The sequence below is a fragment of the Macaca nemestrina genome, chromosome 1 (genome assembly GCF_043159975.1).
Source record: "Macaca nemestrina isolate mMacNem1 chromosome 1, mMacNem.hap1, whole genome shotgun sequence".
Taxonomy (NCBI): domain Eukaryota; kingdom Metazoa; phylum Chordata; class Mammalia; order Primates; family Cercopithecidae; genus Macaca; species Macaca nemestrina.
Genome location: NC_092125.1, coordinates 129,473,211 through 129,488,302, shown reverse-complemented (window position 1 = coordinate 129,488,302; position 15,092 = coordinate 129,473,211). Strand labels below are relative to the sequence as shown.

Below are 15,092 nucleotides of genomic sequence, written 5' to 3'. Positions count from 1 at the left end.
AGAACTGCACCAAAAGGGAAATCCTCTCCCATAATCCAATCACCTTCCACCAGGCCCCACCTCTAACATTGGGGATTACAATTTGACATGAGATTTGAGCGAGGACACACATCGAAGTCATATCACAGCCTCTCATGTATCTGCTCTGTTTCTTTTTTTTTTTTTTTCTGATTCCCTTGGGATCTCCCCTATGTCCGCATAGTTCGACATTACTTAGTGATTCTAGCAAAGGATGTGCTCAAGGACGTTAAAGTAATACTGTAAGTTTTCTACCCCTACCACCCCAGCTATATGTGAGTTGAGGATTATATGCAAAGGTTCAGCAAGTTCATATTCTCCCCAGGCTTTCAATTTTCACTGAGGTCTCTGGGGTTTCTCACACATTTTTATTTTAGCTGCCAGCCAATTGTATTTGAAAAATTTATTATTTCAGTTCTTCTCTGGCTCTCTTGCTTCTAAATCTTCCCACTGAATTTCTACTTGCTCTTCTAACGGCCCTGATTTGAGTCCATAACCAGCATCAAGTAAAGCTGTGGGATTTTGCCAAACCAAACTGATATGATGGAAATGCCTATAGGCAAGAATGCTACAGACTCGTTTTTTAATCTAATGCATTACCCATTTTTTCCTGAGTAAACACTTCTCGAGTTATGCTGAAATTTGTTTTAAAAATGTTTACTTGCTTTATACTTTTTTCTATTGAGAAGAATAGATACTCCTCTGATGACAATTGCGAGGAGAAAATACTTTCTTTACTGATAATACACCAGAAAACACATTTGAGATAGTTAATGCATTTTTTAAAAATTCTAAAATAAACAAACCTATCATAGTATAGTTACTACAGACAGGTTAATATAATTCACAAAAGAAATACTTAACTTAAGCCATCAGAACAGTTTAAGCTCCTTTAAAAAATTATTATGCATCCTGGAGTTCCATAATTTAAAACAAAATCTATTAATGAATTATATACACTTTATTAATCCATACAATACTCTCAGTCTTATGAAATATACTATTGCACAATGTAAGCATCATAGTTTTAAAGACGCAATAGCAAAGATGGATATACATGAAGCTTTCCTTTGTATTAATGAGGGAAATAAAAAAACATTAGATTTAAGAAAATCAATGATACACTGAAGCATCAAATTTTGCTTTCATATTAATGAAGCATGTCTAGGAACAAAGTAATTATTATTTCTGCAGTAAAGATAAATCTGTTTTAAGAAAATAATATATCTTGATAATAATACATATTCTACTTCTATTGAGTCCTTATTATAGAACAACTACTGTGCTTATCTTGTACATAGATCTTATCATTTGACCCTCACAATTGCCTTGTGGTGGGTTCCATTAACAGACAGTTTAACTTAGAGCTTTAGAATGACAGCATTGCCTTCCTATGCACATTATTAATGTTTTGGAAGGAAAAAAAAGCTGATGTGTCTCTTTTTATTCTCTATATTGAGAATTAGTTAAATTACTAACAAAATATTCTCAACATCTATTTTCAAAATGCCCTTAAAGGTTAGCCTTTTTTTCCTCATGTTAGTGACTTTAGTGTACTCATCACTGTGAAGAAAAATGAAGTACAGAGTCTTTAGAATATGAGTGATAATAACTTGGCGAATGATTAGAGCAATGATGCAAACTTTATCAGGAAATATACAGGTCTAATGGTTTTAGTTTGGAATGCATATGACTAAGTATCTGATCTAAGTTTTACATAAATAAAAGTGAATAATAAAGAAAACCCTAGAAACTACTAATTCTTCTGTTTTGTTTTCTGAAATTTTACTGCATTCCATTTATACCTTAAACTAAAGAAATGTCTTAGCCTAGACAAATCGACTTCCTCTTCTCCATTGCCTGAACTCAATCTGTATTTCTCCGAGCTCTGATTGCCTGGGTCCCAGCATTTTGTGTGTGTATGTGTGATTCTGTGTACACTTACTTCATTTGTATTTATTTGATTATTTCCAATTATCTTATTTTTACAAAAAATATTTACCAGAAGTCAAATGAGCAGAAGGGCTACTTTAAATCTCTACTCTTCTTGTTTTTACTTGGAGGAAAGGTCTATAGTAAGTGAGATCACTAAAGGAAAGAGTCTAATTAAGAAAGTAAACATAGTAGTGTTTTCTGACGAGAATTTAAGGAATTGTCACTTTGATTGACAACTGACTAAATCTCTGTAATTTACCCCATCCTATTTGAATTTATTTCCATCTCACATGGGCCCTGGTTTCTTTTACCTGTGAGCCTAATATATGAACCACTGGCCTCCATTCATTTTCAATCTATCACTAACTAAACTTCCAGGATGACACCTTCATGACAACTGCTGCATCTCCTCACTCCCCCACCATTTCTGAGTTTCTCAAACATTCAAATCGACGACCTAGGTCTGGCATTTTATGCCTTTCTTTGTTGCTTTTGACTTTCGCGTTTGGCGCTCAAACATAAATACAGTTTTCCTTAGTGTGTCAAATAATTTATTTTATGCTTTCTCCTATGTTTGAGTCACTTTCTTCATCTGTCTGCCAGCATTCAGTCTTCAGTGAAAGTCAATTTTCAGATATCTTTGCTCTAAGAATATTTCTCCAATGGAGAAAAAATTTGTCTCAGTTTTGTGATATCGTTTTCAAAATGTCGGACAGTTTATAAAAATTTTTAACCTGAACAATTTTATTTAATCCTGTCAGCAACCTTGTGTAAGGAAGGTATCATTCGTTCTATTATGAACATGAATAATTGAAGTTGTTTTTAAAACCACAATATTGATAAATATTTCACAATAGAAAAGTTTTTCAAATCCAAGTTTTCTGTCTTTCATGACCAGAATTTTTTTCATTATGCAACTTTGCTCATATTGTAAGGTATTCTGGAAAGTGAGGTAGAGTAATACACCTGGGAAATTCAGCTAATTTAGCTAAAAGTTAATTTCTTTGATTGTAACGTGGACATCCTACTAACACAATTTATCAGATTCTGGGGATAATTTTTATGTTAATAATAATACCCACATTGAATTGAGTAACTATTTTGTGCAGATATGTGGACCTTTTGTTTTAGCTCATTAATCTTCACAGCAATATGTGGACTGCTTATATTCTTTTTTTTTTTTTTTTTTTTTTTTGAGACGGAGTCTTGCTCTGTCGCCCAGGCTGGAGTGCAGTGGCCAGATCTCAGCTCACTGCAAGCTCCACCTCCCGGGTTCACGCCATTCTCCTGCCTCAGCCTCCCAAGTAGCTGGGACTACAGGCGCCCGCCACCTTGCCCGGCTAGTTTTTTGTACTTTTTAGTAGAGACGGGGTTTCACCGTATTAACCAGGATGGTCTCGATCTCCTGACCTCGTGATCCGTCCGTCTCGGCCTCCCAAAGTGCTGGGATTACAGGCTTGAGCCACCGCACCCGGCCGGACTGCTTATATTCTTATCTAACTTGCCTTCCTTGACTTGCAAACTGGAGTGCCTTCCTTCTTGAAGCTCAAGGATGCTATACTCTGACCAGGGTCTCCTTTTTCTCTTCACCTATTTTTTCCAGAGTTCATTTGACTTTGCCCCCTCCTTCCACCGAAGCAGGTCTTATTAAGGTTATAGTTTTTGCTGTCATCAAAGTTATAAATGAACACAAGCTGCTAAATTTAATGGTGCATTTTCAGTCTGCTCTATTCTATCAGCAGCATTTGACACAACTAATCCTCACTTTTTCTTAAAATACTTTCTCTATCTGGCCTTCAAAACACTAGCCTTTTAGTTTTCTCCTTACTTCGCTGACCACTGCTTTCCTGAATTACTTTGAGTTTTCTGTCTTTAAACTTTGAAGAACTGCTGGGTTTAGTATTTTTCTTTCTTTTCTCCAACTGTACTTATAGCCTAGACTATTCTTCTGAGACTCATGAATTACATACCAAACACATAATGCTGCTTACTTCTAAATTTATTTATCCAACTAGAAACCTTCTTCTGTATTATAGATTTATGTGTCCACCAATCTATTTGACTTTTCCACCTTGATATTTTAAAGTTATCTCAAGTAATCATATTCAAATCCAAATTCCTTGATTTTCATGTACAGTCCTAAACCTACTTCTTCCTGTCTTCCTCCATTCTTCTCTATCCTTTCAGTTACGTAAACCCTGACTTTGTTTCCTATTGCTGTTGTATCAAATTAGGACAATTTTTATAGCTTAAAGCAACACAAATGTATTCTCTTGCAGTTCTGGAAATCAAAAGTCTCAAGCAAGTTTTATTAGGCTAAAATCAAGATGTTGTCAGGGCTGGTTTGTACTGATGGCTCAAAGGTATAATTCATTCTCTTACCTTTTCTAGAACCTAGAGGCTGTTTTTATTCCTGGCTCCTTACCATACATTACATAGCATTTTCTACCTTCGTTTCTGTCATCACATAGCCCTCTTCCTCTGTGATGATTCCTGAGTCGTCCTTAAAATGATTTTTCTGGTTACATTGAGCCTGCCATGAAAATCTAAAATAATCTCCCCATTTCAAGACCTTTAACTTAATTTCAACTCCTAAATCCATTTTGCCATATAATTTAACATTCACAGGTTCCTGGGATTAGCACATATTCAGAATGCAATTAATTCAGCCTACAACAGACTATATGCCTTGGAGTCATTCTTCACTGCTCTCTTTCTCTCACAAACCACATCTAATTCATCAACAAATCCTACTATGTATACACATATATTTTTGAAACCAGGCCTTGCCGTATCACTCAGGCTGGAGTGCAGTGACACAACCATGGCTCATTGCAGCTTTGACCTCCTGGACTCAAGTGATCCTCCCACCTCAGTCTCCTGAGTAACTAGGACTACAGGTGCACACTACCATACCTGGCTACAGTTTTCCAAGCTTTTATAGAGACAGAGTCTCGCTATGTTGCCCAGGCTGATTTTGAACTCCTCAGCTCAAGCAATCCTCCCACCTTGGCTCCCAAAGTGCTGAGTTTAAAGGCACAAGTTCCACACCCAGCTCTAAATCTACTTTTGAAATGTACCCATAGTCTGACCACTTCTTATCACCTTCTCTGACCCCAAATTGTTGAAATCACTGTAATCTGGATTCAAGGACAACCTCCAGCTAATCCCCTTACTTCTAACCTTGCCATTGTATGGTTCATTCTTCTCCCACATCTTATACACTTTTCTAACGGTTTCTGTTCCCTCTCAAAATTACATTTAAAATGCTCATCATGGTTTACATGTCTCTAAATCATGCCTCCAGTTTATCTGCTTGCCCTTGCTCTATCACTTGGCCCCTCACACATTCCACTATAGCCACACCTGTCTCTGCATGATCAATCATAGGGCCTTTGGACTTATATTCTTGTATCTGGATCATTTTTCCCTAGATGATTGCACAAGGGTGGATCTCTCATTACCTTTAAATTTCTCTCATGCTGTAAGACAAATTTTCCTTACAACATTATTGTGAATAGTAGAATGTCCCAAGTACTTTCTCTTCTCTTGTTCTGTTTTTCTTTTTAATACTTATTACCACCTGACACATTACAAATTTCTTTGTTTAATAATTTCCTGATGATCTCTTCACAAAGTCTAGGACAGCAGCCCTGTATCCACACGGTCAGATGATGCTTGCCATGCTGTAAACAATTATTAACTATGTGTTGAATGACTAAACAAATGAGCGAATGAATTAATGCATATAAAACATTGAAGTTAGAGGTAGAGATCATTTTCCTCACTTTACAGGCAAGAAAACTGAATCCAAATTGAGACACATGCACTGAATTATGAGAAGAGACAGAACTTGGATTTGAGCTCATGTTTTCTGACTCCAAACACTTTCTTAAGCTGTATATTATAATGACATGCTCAGTAAGTGGTGCAACCATGCTAAAAGAACATAAAGATTTTAGGTTTTGGGACTCTTTACTGCATATGTATGATATATAGTTAATATTTACCAACAATGAGAGAGTTCGTACTGATTTTTAAAATTTATCTTAAAATGTCTTTAACTAACATTTTCTCCAAGAGACCACAGATATATTAAATAGGCTTTCTTAAATAAGATATACGTATGGATTATACTTGTTTACTACGATGTTAAAACTACTTGCCTTGTCTTTTCCCGCTATGCCCGTGGCTGCTTCCCTTAAGTATTTGCCCCATTGTCCCTCCTCTATCTTATGAAGAATGGCACGAACACATTCTGTGTCCCCTCATTCTACTTTATTTTTCTTCATAAAATTTCTTGTCAGTAGTTGATATCATTTTATTAGATATTTACTTATTAATTTGCTTAATGCTTACCTCTAACACCAGACTATAAACCCAATAAATGTAGGGATTTTAAAATTATATCTTTTAATATATTTAAATACATTGTTATATACTATTTTATGTTATTATTGTTCATTCATTCACTCATTCATTTTACTATACTATAAGCACTGAATAAATATTTTTCAAAAATAATTCCAGTAGAAGTTCATATAGGCTAAGTTATTTAACAGTTTATTAGCTCTAAATTGGCAAATATTTTATACCTGGTTAGGAATTTATTCATTCACTTCACACGGTTTTACTCAGAGCCTACTATATTCTAGAAACAAAATTACATGCTGGGTGAAAATAAAATAAAATAAGCACTAATGACTAATATTTATTAATATTTATCATGACATGAATACATTGTCAAAAATACTTTGTAACTTAGCTTCTAGTATGGTTGGCTTCTGTCTCCCATTCTCACTAAGAAACAAATGCAATATAGAGAACATTAAAATAGTCCTGGTCTAGAAGTTTGGGTTCATAGGTTTAAGAAAAGTCCTTAGACCAGTGTTTTCAATGCATTCTCCATATGGCACTGTAGTCTAAAACTTTTCTAGGTAACAATGTCAGGGGATGAAACTTTCAGATACTGAATGCAAGTGGCCAGCATTCTTTTATTATGAAAAATCCATTATTCTTATCTTCACAGAACTGGAATAGTAAGTGTAAGTTAGGGGTGGTTACTAAGGCCCTTTGCAGGTAGGAGTGAGGATCATGGTAAAAAAAAAAGTGCTGCCTTTGGGGTCAATTGCTTAAGTCAATCTAATTCTAGGCTGCAAGAGGCCAGGCATTATTGAGTTTACACCATTTTCTGTCCCCTTAATAAGAATAGGTAACCACTTAAGGATTTTTGGAAGGAGCTCTTAGAAGAATAAAAAGTACATATTTGCTTGGAGTGTTCCTTTTCCATAAATTCTTTAAGAATCAAGCATGGCAGGAGTTGGTACCTGAATGGAAAGGATTACGGACACATTCACTTCTAACAACCACCGTGCCTAGAAGGCCCAAAGCTGACGACTGTATACTTAACAAATTTGGACTAAACACACAGACTCACACAAAAAGGAGAAATTACATTGAGCAAGGATCCCAGTTTGACTGGTACAGCCTGAATAGATTATAAGTAGCAACTTAAAAGGTATAGAATCCTTTATAGGCCAGGAATTCTCTTTTCCAAATAGGCAGAACATGGCTTTAGAGGGCAGGCTTTGGAATCTTTGGTAGCCTGTGTTAAGATCTCCATTTTAAGAGCAAGTAATTACCTTTTCTGGCAAACTTGGAGGGATGATTTGTCTAATAACTAACTGGGATATTGTTGCATTTTGTTTAAAAGTTTTGGAAGAGCCACAACCACACTGTTTCAACCAAATCCTCTTGTTTGCCTGCTCTATGTTGTTGACAGTAAATTAAACAGCAAAACAGAACAATCTAATGGAGAAGACCAGCCCTCGGTGATTTATTGACTACCAGGTATCTACAACCTGACTTGCCACCTTCTGTCTTGACTAGATGGCTCCTGTGAATATTAGAAAACTACATGCATGAAGACTTCTGAGATGTAGATCCAATTATGGGGGGTGAGTGATAAAATTTGCCAAAAAATAGATTTCATGTGGTGAACTAACTACATGGAAAGATTTCCTAAGCTAATGTGAAGAGAGAAAAACTGAATGCAATCATCACGAACTCAAAGGTGTGTGTCTCTATGTGTGTTTGCGCATGTGTGTTTTCAAGTCTCTGCCTAACCTGCTTGGTGTGTCTAAATCTTCTTATAAAAATTCTAAGAATCTTTGTTAGCAGATCAGGGAATGCAGGTATTACAGGACATAATTCCCCAGCAAAAACTATTACTGGGGAAAATTATCACAGCCTCAAAGAAGTATGTAATCAATTTTAAAAGAGTCTTTGATAGTGCCTTAGGAGAAACTCAGGGAAAATGCGGAAATCTAGCACAGAACTTTTAGGCAAAAATGAATGATAGAGGCTGGGTGTGGTGGCTCACACCTATAATCCCAGCACTTCTGGAGGCTAAGATGGGTGGATCACATGAGGTCGGGAGTTTGAGACCAGACTGGCCAACATGGTGAAATCCCGTCTCTACTAAAAATTCAAAAATTAGCCAAGAGTGGTGGTGCACATCTGTAAATCCCAGCCACTTGGGAGGCTGAGGCATGAGAATCACTTGAACCTGGGAGGCAGAGGTTGTAGTGAGCAGAGATCGTGCCACTGCACTCCAGCCTGGGCAATAAAGGAGACTCCATCTCAATAAAAACCAAAAAAAAAAAAAAAAAAAAAAAAAAAAAAAGAGCATGATTGAGGATCTCTGCTTTTCCCTAAAGCTCTGTGCACTTGGGCTTAGGGAACTCCATGAAAGATACTTCCAATTTAAAAATCTTTTGAGTCTGATTTTCATTTGTGGTAATATGAGAAAAAGAAGAACATCAGGCCAGAAGAGCCTATGTCCTAGTCTGCTCAGGCAGCCATAACAAAATGCAATCGATTGGGTGTCTGAAACACCAGAGATATATTTTCTCACTGATCACAGTTCAACAGCTTTTAGTTTCTAGTGAGGGTTTCCTTCCTGGCTTGTAGATGGTCATATATCATTGTGTGCTCACATGACCTCTTGTTTGTGTGCTGGAAAAGAGACTGCTGTGGTGTCTCTTCTTATAAAGGGCACCAGCCCTATTGGATTAGAGCCACAATTTATTACCTCATTTAACCTTTATCATGGCTTTATAGGCCCTATCTTCAAATACTATTTTTACTATTTCATTCTATACTATTTATTATACTATTTATTTATTTATTATATTATATTACTATTTGATGTTATAGCTTCAAAATTTGAATTCTGGAGGGAAAAAATTCAGTTCATAGAGACATAGAAAATGCTTTTGCCACTTGAAGCAATGCAGAGAGAAGTTCAGGAAATTGAGTCTGCAGACACTGTAAGGACAAAGATCATGCGTACAGTGCTGCCTTTTGCAAATATTGGATCTTCAGCACAAGAATAGCATGGATGTTATGTTTCTGAATTTCTATGCTAGGAAATGCTAGGGTGAAGGTAGAGTGAAGAACATATGTTCATGCTTATAGAAAAACAATATACTCCCGCTAAACAAAAAGGAATACTTCAAGAAGATTTAGTAACTGAAGGAGTCACAAGGGCAAATTTGTTAATTTGCTTCTGTGGGAGTCTTTCAAGAGCCATGTATTCAGTTTGTGGAGTTCTCACTAGCACTATATTCCTCAAAGGCTAGATTAAGGATGACATTGTAGGAGGAACACAGATATATTTATTCTATCCACCTTTTATAGTTTTCTTTTCTTCAATATTTGTTTTTAATTTATGGTAAAACATACATAACATAAAACTTACCACGTTAGCCCTTTTAAAGTATACAGTTAAGTGGAATTAAGTGTGTTAGTATTGTTGTGCTACCATCACCACCATTCATCCACAGAATTTTTATTTATTTTGTGAAACTGAAACTCTGTATCCATTAAGTAATAACTTCTTATTTCCCCCTCCCAGAAGCCCTGAGAAACAAGCATTTTACCTTCTACCTCAATGAGTGTGACTTCTCTAGATACTTAAGTGTAATCCTCATATTTGTCCTTTTGTCAATGGCTTATTTCACTCAGCATAATGTCCTTAAGATCCATTTATGTTTTAGCATGTGCCAGAATATCATTTCTTGTTAAGGCTGAATAGTATTTCATTGTATGTATATAATTATCTTTTGTTTATCCATTGACTGTCTTCTACCTTTTGTCTATTGCAAATAATGCTGCTATAAAAATAGTTGTATAGATATCACTTCATGTCCCTGCTTTCAATTGTTGGAGGTATGTAATCAAAGTGGAATTGGTAGATCACAGAATGATTCTATGTTTAACTTTTTGAGGAAATGCTATCCTGTTGCCTACAGTGGCTACACCATTTTACATTCCTACCAACAAAGCACAAGGGTTCCAGTGTCTACACATCTTCATCAATGCTTGTTATTTCCTGTTTCTTTCATAATAGCCACCTTAATGGGTGATAAATGGTATCTCATTGTGGTTTTAACTTGCATTTCCCTAATTATTAATGATGTTGAGAATATATGCATGTACTTACTGACTATTTGTACATCTCCTTTGGAGAAACATTTATTTATTTACTTTGTCTACTTTAAATTGGATTGTTTGTGTTTTTTGTTGTTGAGTTTTAGAAATTCTCCATATATTCTGAATATTAATCCTTTATCTGATATGTTATTTGCAAGTATTTTTTCTCTAATTCTGCATACTGCCCTTTTACTCTATTGATAGTGTCTTTTATTGCTTAAAGAAAAAATATTTTTGATGTCTAATTTGCCTACTTATTTTGCCTGTGCCTTTGTTGTCGTGACCAAGAAAATATTGTCAAGTCAAACATCATAAAGCTTTTTCCTATGTTTTCTTTTTAAGAATTTTATAGTTTTGGGTCTTATGTTTAGGCCCTTGATGTCTTTTGCATTAATTTTTAATATAGCATGGGTTAAAGTTCCAACTTTATTCTTTTGCATGTGGATTTCCAATTTTTCTGACAAAGTTAGTTTAAAAGACTTCTTTTTCTACTGAAATGGTCTGGGAAATCTGGCCGAAGGTAATTTGAAAATACATATGAAGATTTATTTCTGGATTCCCTATTCTATTTCATTAATCTTATGTCTATCTTTGTGCCAGTGCCACACTGTTTTGATTGCCATAGCTTTGTAATATGTTTTAAAATCAGAATGTAGACGATAAGTATCTTAATTCATCTTTTCCAAGATTGTTTTGGCTGTTCAGAATTCCTTGAGTTTACAGCAAATTTTAGGATAGATTTTTCAATTTCTGGAAAAAAGTCATCATTAGTATTTTGATAGAGATTGCATTGAATTTGTAGATATCTCTGGGCTAGTGATGTCTTAACAATATTATGTTTTGTAGTCTATGAAATCAGTATGCCTTAATTTATTAATGTCTTTAAAAATATCTTTCAACAATGTTTTATACTTTAAGTATACAAGTCTTTCACTACCTTGGTTTAATTTATTCCTAAGAATTTTATTTTATTCATTTCAATACTATTATAAGTGAAAAAGTTTTTATTTTATATTGTTCATTGTTAGTGTATAAAAATGCAACATTTTTGTGTTAAATTTGTATCTCACAACTTTGCCGAATTTATTATTTCTTTTTTTTTTTTTTTTTTTTTTTTTTGAGACGGAGTCTCGCTCTGTCGCCCAGGCTGGAGTGCAGTGGCACGATCTCGGCTCACTGCAAGCTCCGCCTCCTGGGTTCACGTCATTCTCCTGCCTCAGCCTCCCGAGTAGCTGGGACTACAGGCGCCAGTCACCACACCCGGCGTTTTTTTTGTATTTTTAGTAGAGATGGGGTTTCACCGTGTTAGCCAGGATGATCTTGATCTACTGACCTCGTGCTCCACCTGCCTCGGCCTCCCAAAGGGCTGGGATTACAGGCGTGAGCCACCACGCCCAGCCTGAATTTACTATTTCTAAAAGTGTTTTTGTGAAATATTTAGGGTTTTCTTCTTATAAAATTATACTGTTTGTGAACAGAGATAATTTTATTTATTCCTTTTCTATTTGAATTCCTTTTATTTCTTTTTCTTGCCTAATTGTCATGGCTAGGACTTCCAGTACTTTGTTGAATAGAAATGACAAAAAGTGAGCATTCTTGTCTTGTTTTAAATCTTAATGGTAATGCTTCCAGTTTTTCACCATTATGTATGAGGTTAGCTGGGTTTTTCATACATGGACTTTATTATTTTGAAGTAATTTCTTTCTATTCATAGTTGGTTGATTGGTCATGGAATAGTGTTGAATCTTACCATGTTGCTGATTTTTTTGCATCAGTTTGTGGTTTAGTTCCCCTTCACTCTGTTAATGTATTGCATTGATTGATTTTTATATATTAAACCATTCTTACATTCCAGGAATAAATTCCACCATAATGGTGTATAATATTTTAAGCGAGCTATTGAATTCAATTTGATAATATGTTTTTGGTGAGTAATTTGTTTATCATTATATTGGTCTATAGATTTATTTTTCTGTATTTTCTTGGTTGGGCTTTGATATCAATTTAATACTTTACTCAGAATCGGCTTGAAAGTGTTCTCTCTAAATTTTCAGAAGAGTTTAGGGAGAATGGGTGTTAATTCTTCTTTAAATGTTTGAGAAAATTTACCCATTAAGCTGTCTAGTCCTGGGCTTTACTTTGTTGGGAGGTTGTTGATTATTGATTTAATCTCCTTATTAGTTATAGGTCTATTCAGATATTCTACTTTTTCATGATTCAGTCTTGGTATGCTTTGTTTTTCTAGGAACATGTCTATTTCATCTAAGCTATTAAATTTTTTGGAGTGCAATTTATCTTAGTACTCTCGTAATATTTTCGTATCTTTAGAAACAGTAGTAATGTCCTCTCTTTTATTTCTGATGTTGCTTTTTTGAATCTTCTATTTTTCTTCACCCATCTAGCTAAAAGTTTATCAATTTTGTTGAACTTTCCAAAGAACCAACTCTTGCCTTTATTATTTCTATTGTTTTTCTATTATTGATTTTGCTTATCTTTGCTCTAATTTTTATTATTTCCTTTTTAGAGCTAACTTTGTGTTTAGTTTGTTTTTCTATTTCTAGTTTGCTAAAGTGTAATGTTAGGCTTATTGATGTGATATCTTTTTTTTTTCCTTTTTAATATAAGCATTTATTTACACCTATAAATTTTTCACATAACACTGTGTTTGCTGCATCCTGTAAGCTTTGGTCTGTTATGCTATAATTTTCATCAGTTTCAAGATATTTTATAATTTCCCTTATGATTTCTTTTTTGATCCACTTGTTGTTTAAGAGTGTGCTGTACAGAATTCTGATAATCCTGACCTTCAAGACAGGGGCATATTTATTGGTGTGTTCTCTCAACCGACCAAGTCACAGCTAAACAAGTAGTCTTGTCTGAGAAGTCACTGCTCTCTGAGGAGACAGACCTTATTAAGCTAACTCTACTGGAGAGCTCGTGTGCCACATTTGTTCTTTGGTCCCTGTGTATCATAAGTCTCCAAATATTTTTGTGGAAGGAAGTCATGGAATCCGTTGTAAACAGTTGCCATTTCATCATGGGAGCACTGATTGAGGTGACAGCCCTGTTGGTACCACCACTGCAACTAACCCGAAACAGCCTCAGGGAATCCCTTCTTAAGGTGATTTTATGGGGCATCTTTTAAAACTTGACCTCAGTCAAGGTGCCACAGGTGTCCTTCATGCAGATGGGAGCAGTGGATCTCTTGGGAGGAGGACTAGACAGTCTGGTGGGAAAATTCTTCATCCTATCATGGATGTCTGCAACCTTTGTTTCTTCACCTACTTGCTGTGGTCAACAGTGGACTGAATGACCTGTGTGAAGTCTCCACAGGGATAGACACGGCGCCTGGTGGGTATGTGGCTCCTAAGTCTTTTTCTGGCTACCTGAATTAAAGGATAAAGGCTTAGAGATTTCAGGAACATTGACTCACCACCAAGGGCACATCTTTATGGAAATGAACTTCACCAATACAGCTCTGCAGCATATGACAGATTTTGCAACCTAGTTTAACAAGAATGGCCATCCATACACCACTGATGCCAAACCAGGACATTGATGTCTCCCTTCCTCTCAACACCTTGGGTGCAGTCATGAAGATGGAAACTCTGAATAACCTGCTGGTGGCTGTGAAAAACAATATTGATGTCTTCTACTTGAGCCACCTCACCCCACTCAGTGTGCTTTTTAGAAGATAGCAAAATGGGGCCGGGCGCGGTGGCTCAAGCCTGTAATCCCAGCACTTTGGGAGGCCGAGACGGGCGGATCACGAGGTCAGGAGATCGAGACCATCCTGGCTAACACAATGAAACCCCGTCTCCACTAAAAATACAAAAAAATTAGCCGGGCGTGGTGGCGGCGCCTGTAGTCCCAGCTACTCGGGAGGCTGAGGCAGGAGAATGGCGGGAACCTGGGAGGCGGAGCTTGCAGTGAGCCGAGATCACGCCACTGCACTCCAGCCTGGGCGACAGAGCGAGACTCCGCCTCAAAAAAAAAAAAAAAAAAAAAAAAAGAAGATAGCAAAATGGAGCACCAGGTCTTCCTTGCAGCAGGAAAGGATATTCCCAATGAAATGAACTTCACTTTTAGATTAAGGAATGTCATTTAAATGCCGACACTGTTTCCAGCAAGTTGCGAAACAATAATGTTTATACTATTGCCAAGAGGAATGTGGAAGGGCAGGGCATGCTGTACAAGTCCCTGAAGCTCACTAATGGCATTTGGATTTTGGCGGAGCTACGTATCCACCTGGGAAACCCCATCATATGCTGTCACTGAAGCGCAGAGCTCCTGAAGTCTCTCAATACATTCATCAAGTCTGGGATGGCATTTTGAAAAACTAACAAAACTGGTCCACTACCTTCCAATCATGCTGTGATCAGTGCAAGCCAAGAATTCTTAACTGGAAGAAATCGTATTGCTGTGTAGAATCTGAACCCAAACATACTGAGGCAACCCAGCAAGGTAGTAACTAGTCTAACCTGTCTAACCTGTGCCAACATTAGAGTACAACCTGTTGGATACTTTTAGCTTCCTGTGAACATTGGTAACCACTGCTTCAGTCACCTCCCACCTCTTGCCACCTGCTGCTGCTATCTGTGCTTACTTGTGGGCTTCTCCATGCTGTGCCAATGGCCGGCTTT

At 36.4% G+C, this 15,092-nt stretch overlaps 1 pseudogene; it reads left to right on the top strand.

Annotated features, from left to right (window-relative positions):
* The first annotated feature begins 9,224 nt into the window (after positions 1 to 9,224).
* Positions 9,225 to 14,792, top strand: LOC105489240 (AP-2 complex subunit beta pseudogene; annotated as a pseudogene).
* The last annotated feature ends 300 nt before the right edge of the window (positions 14,793 to 15,092 follow it).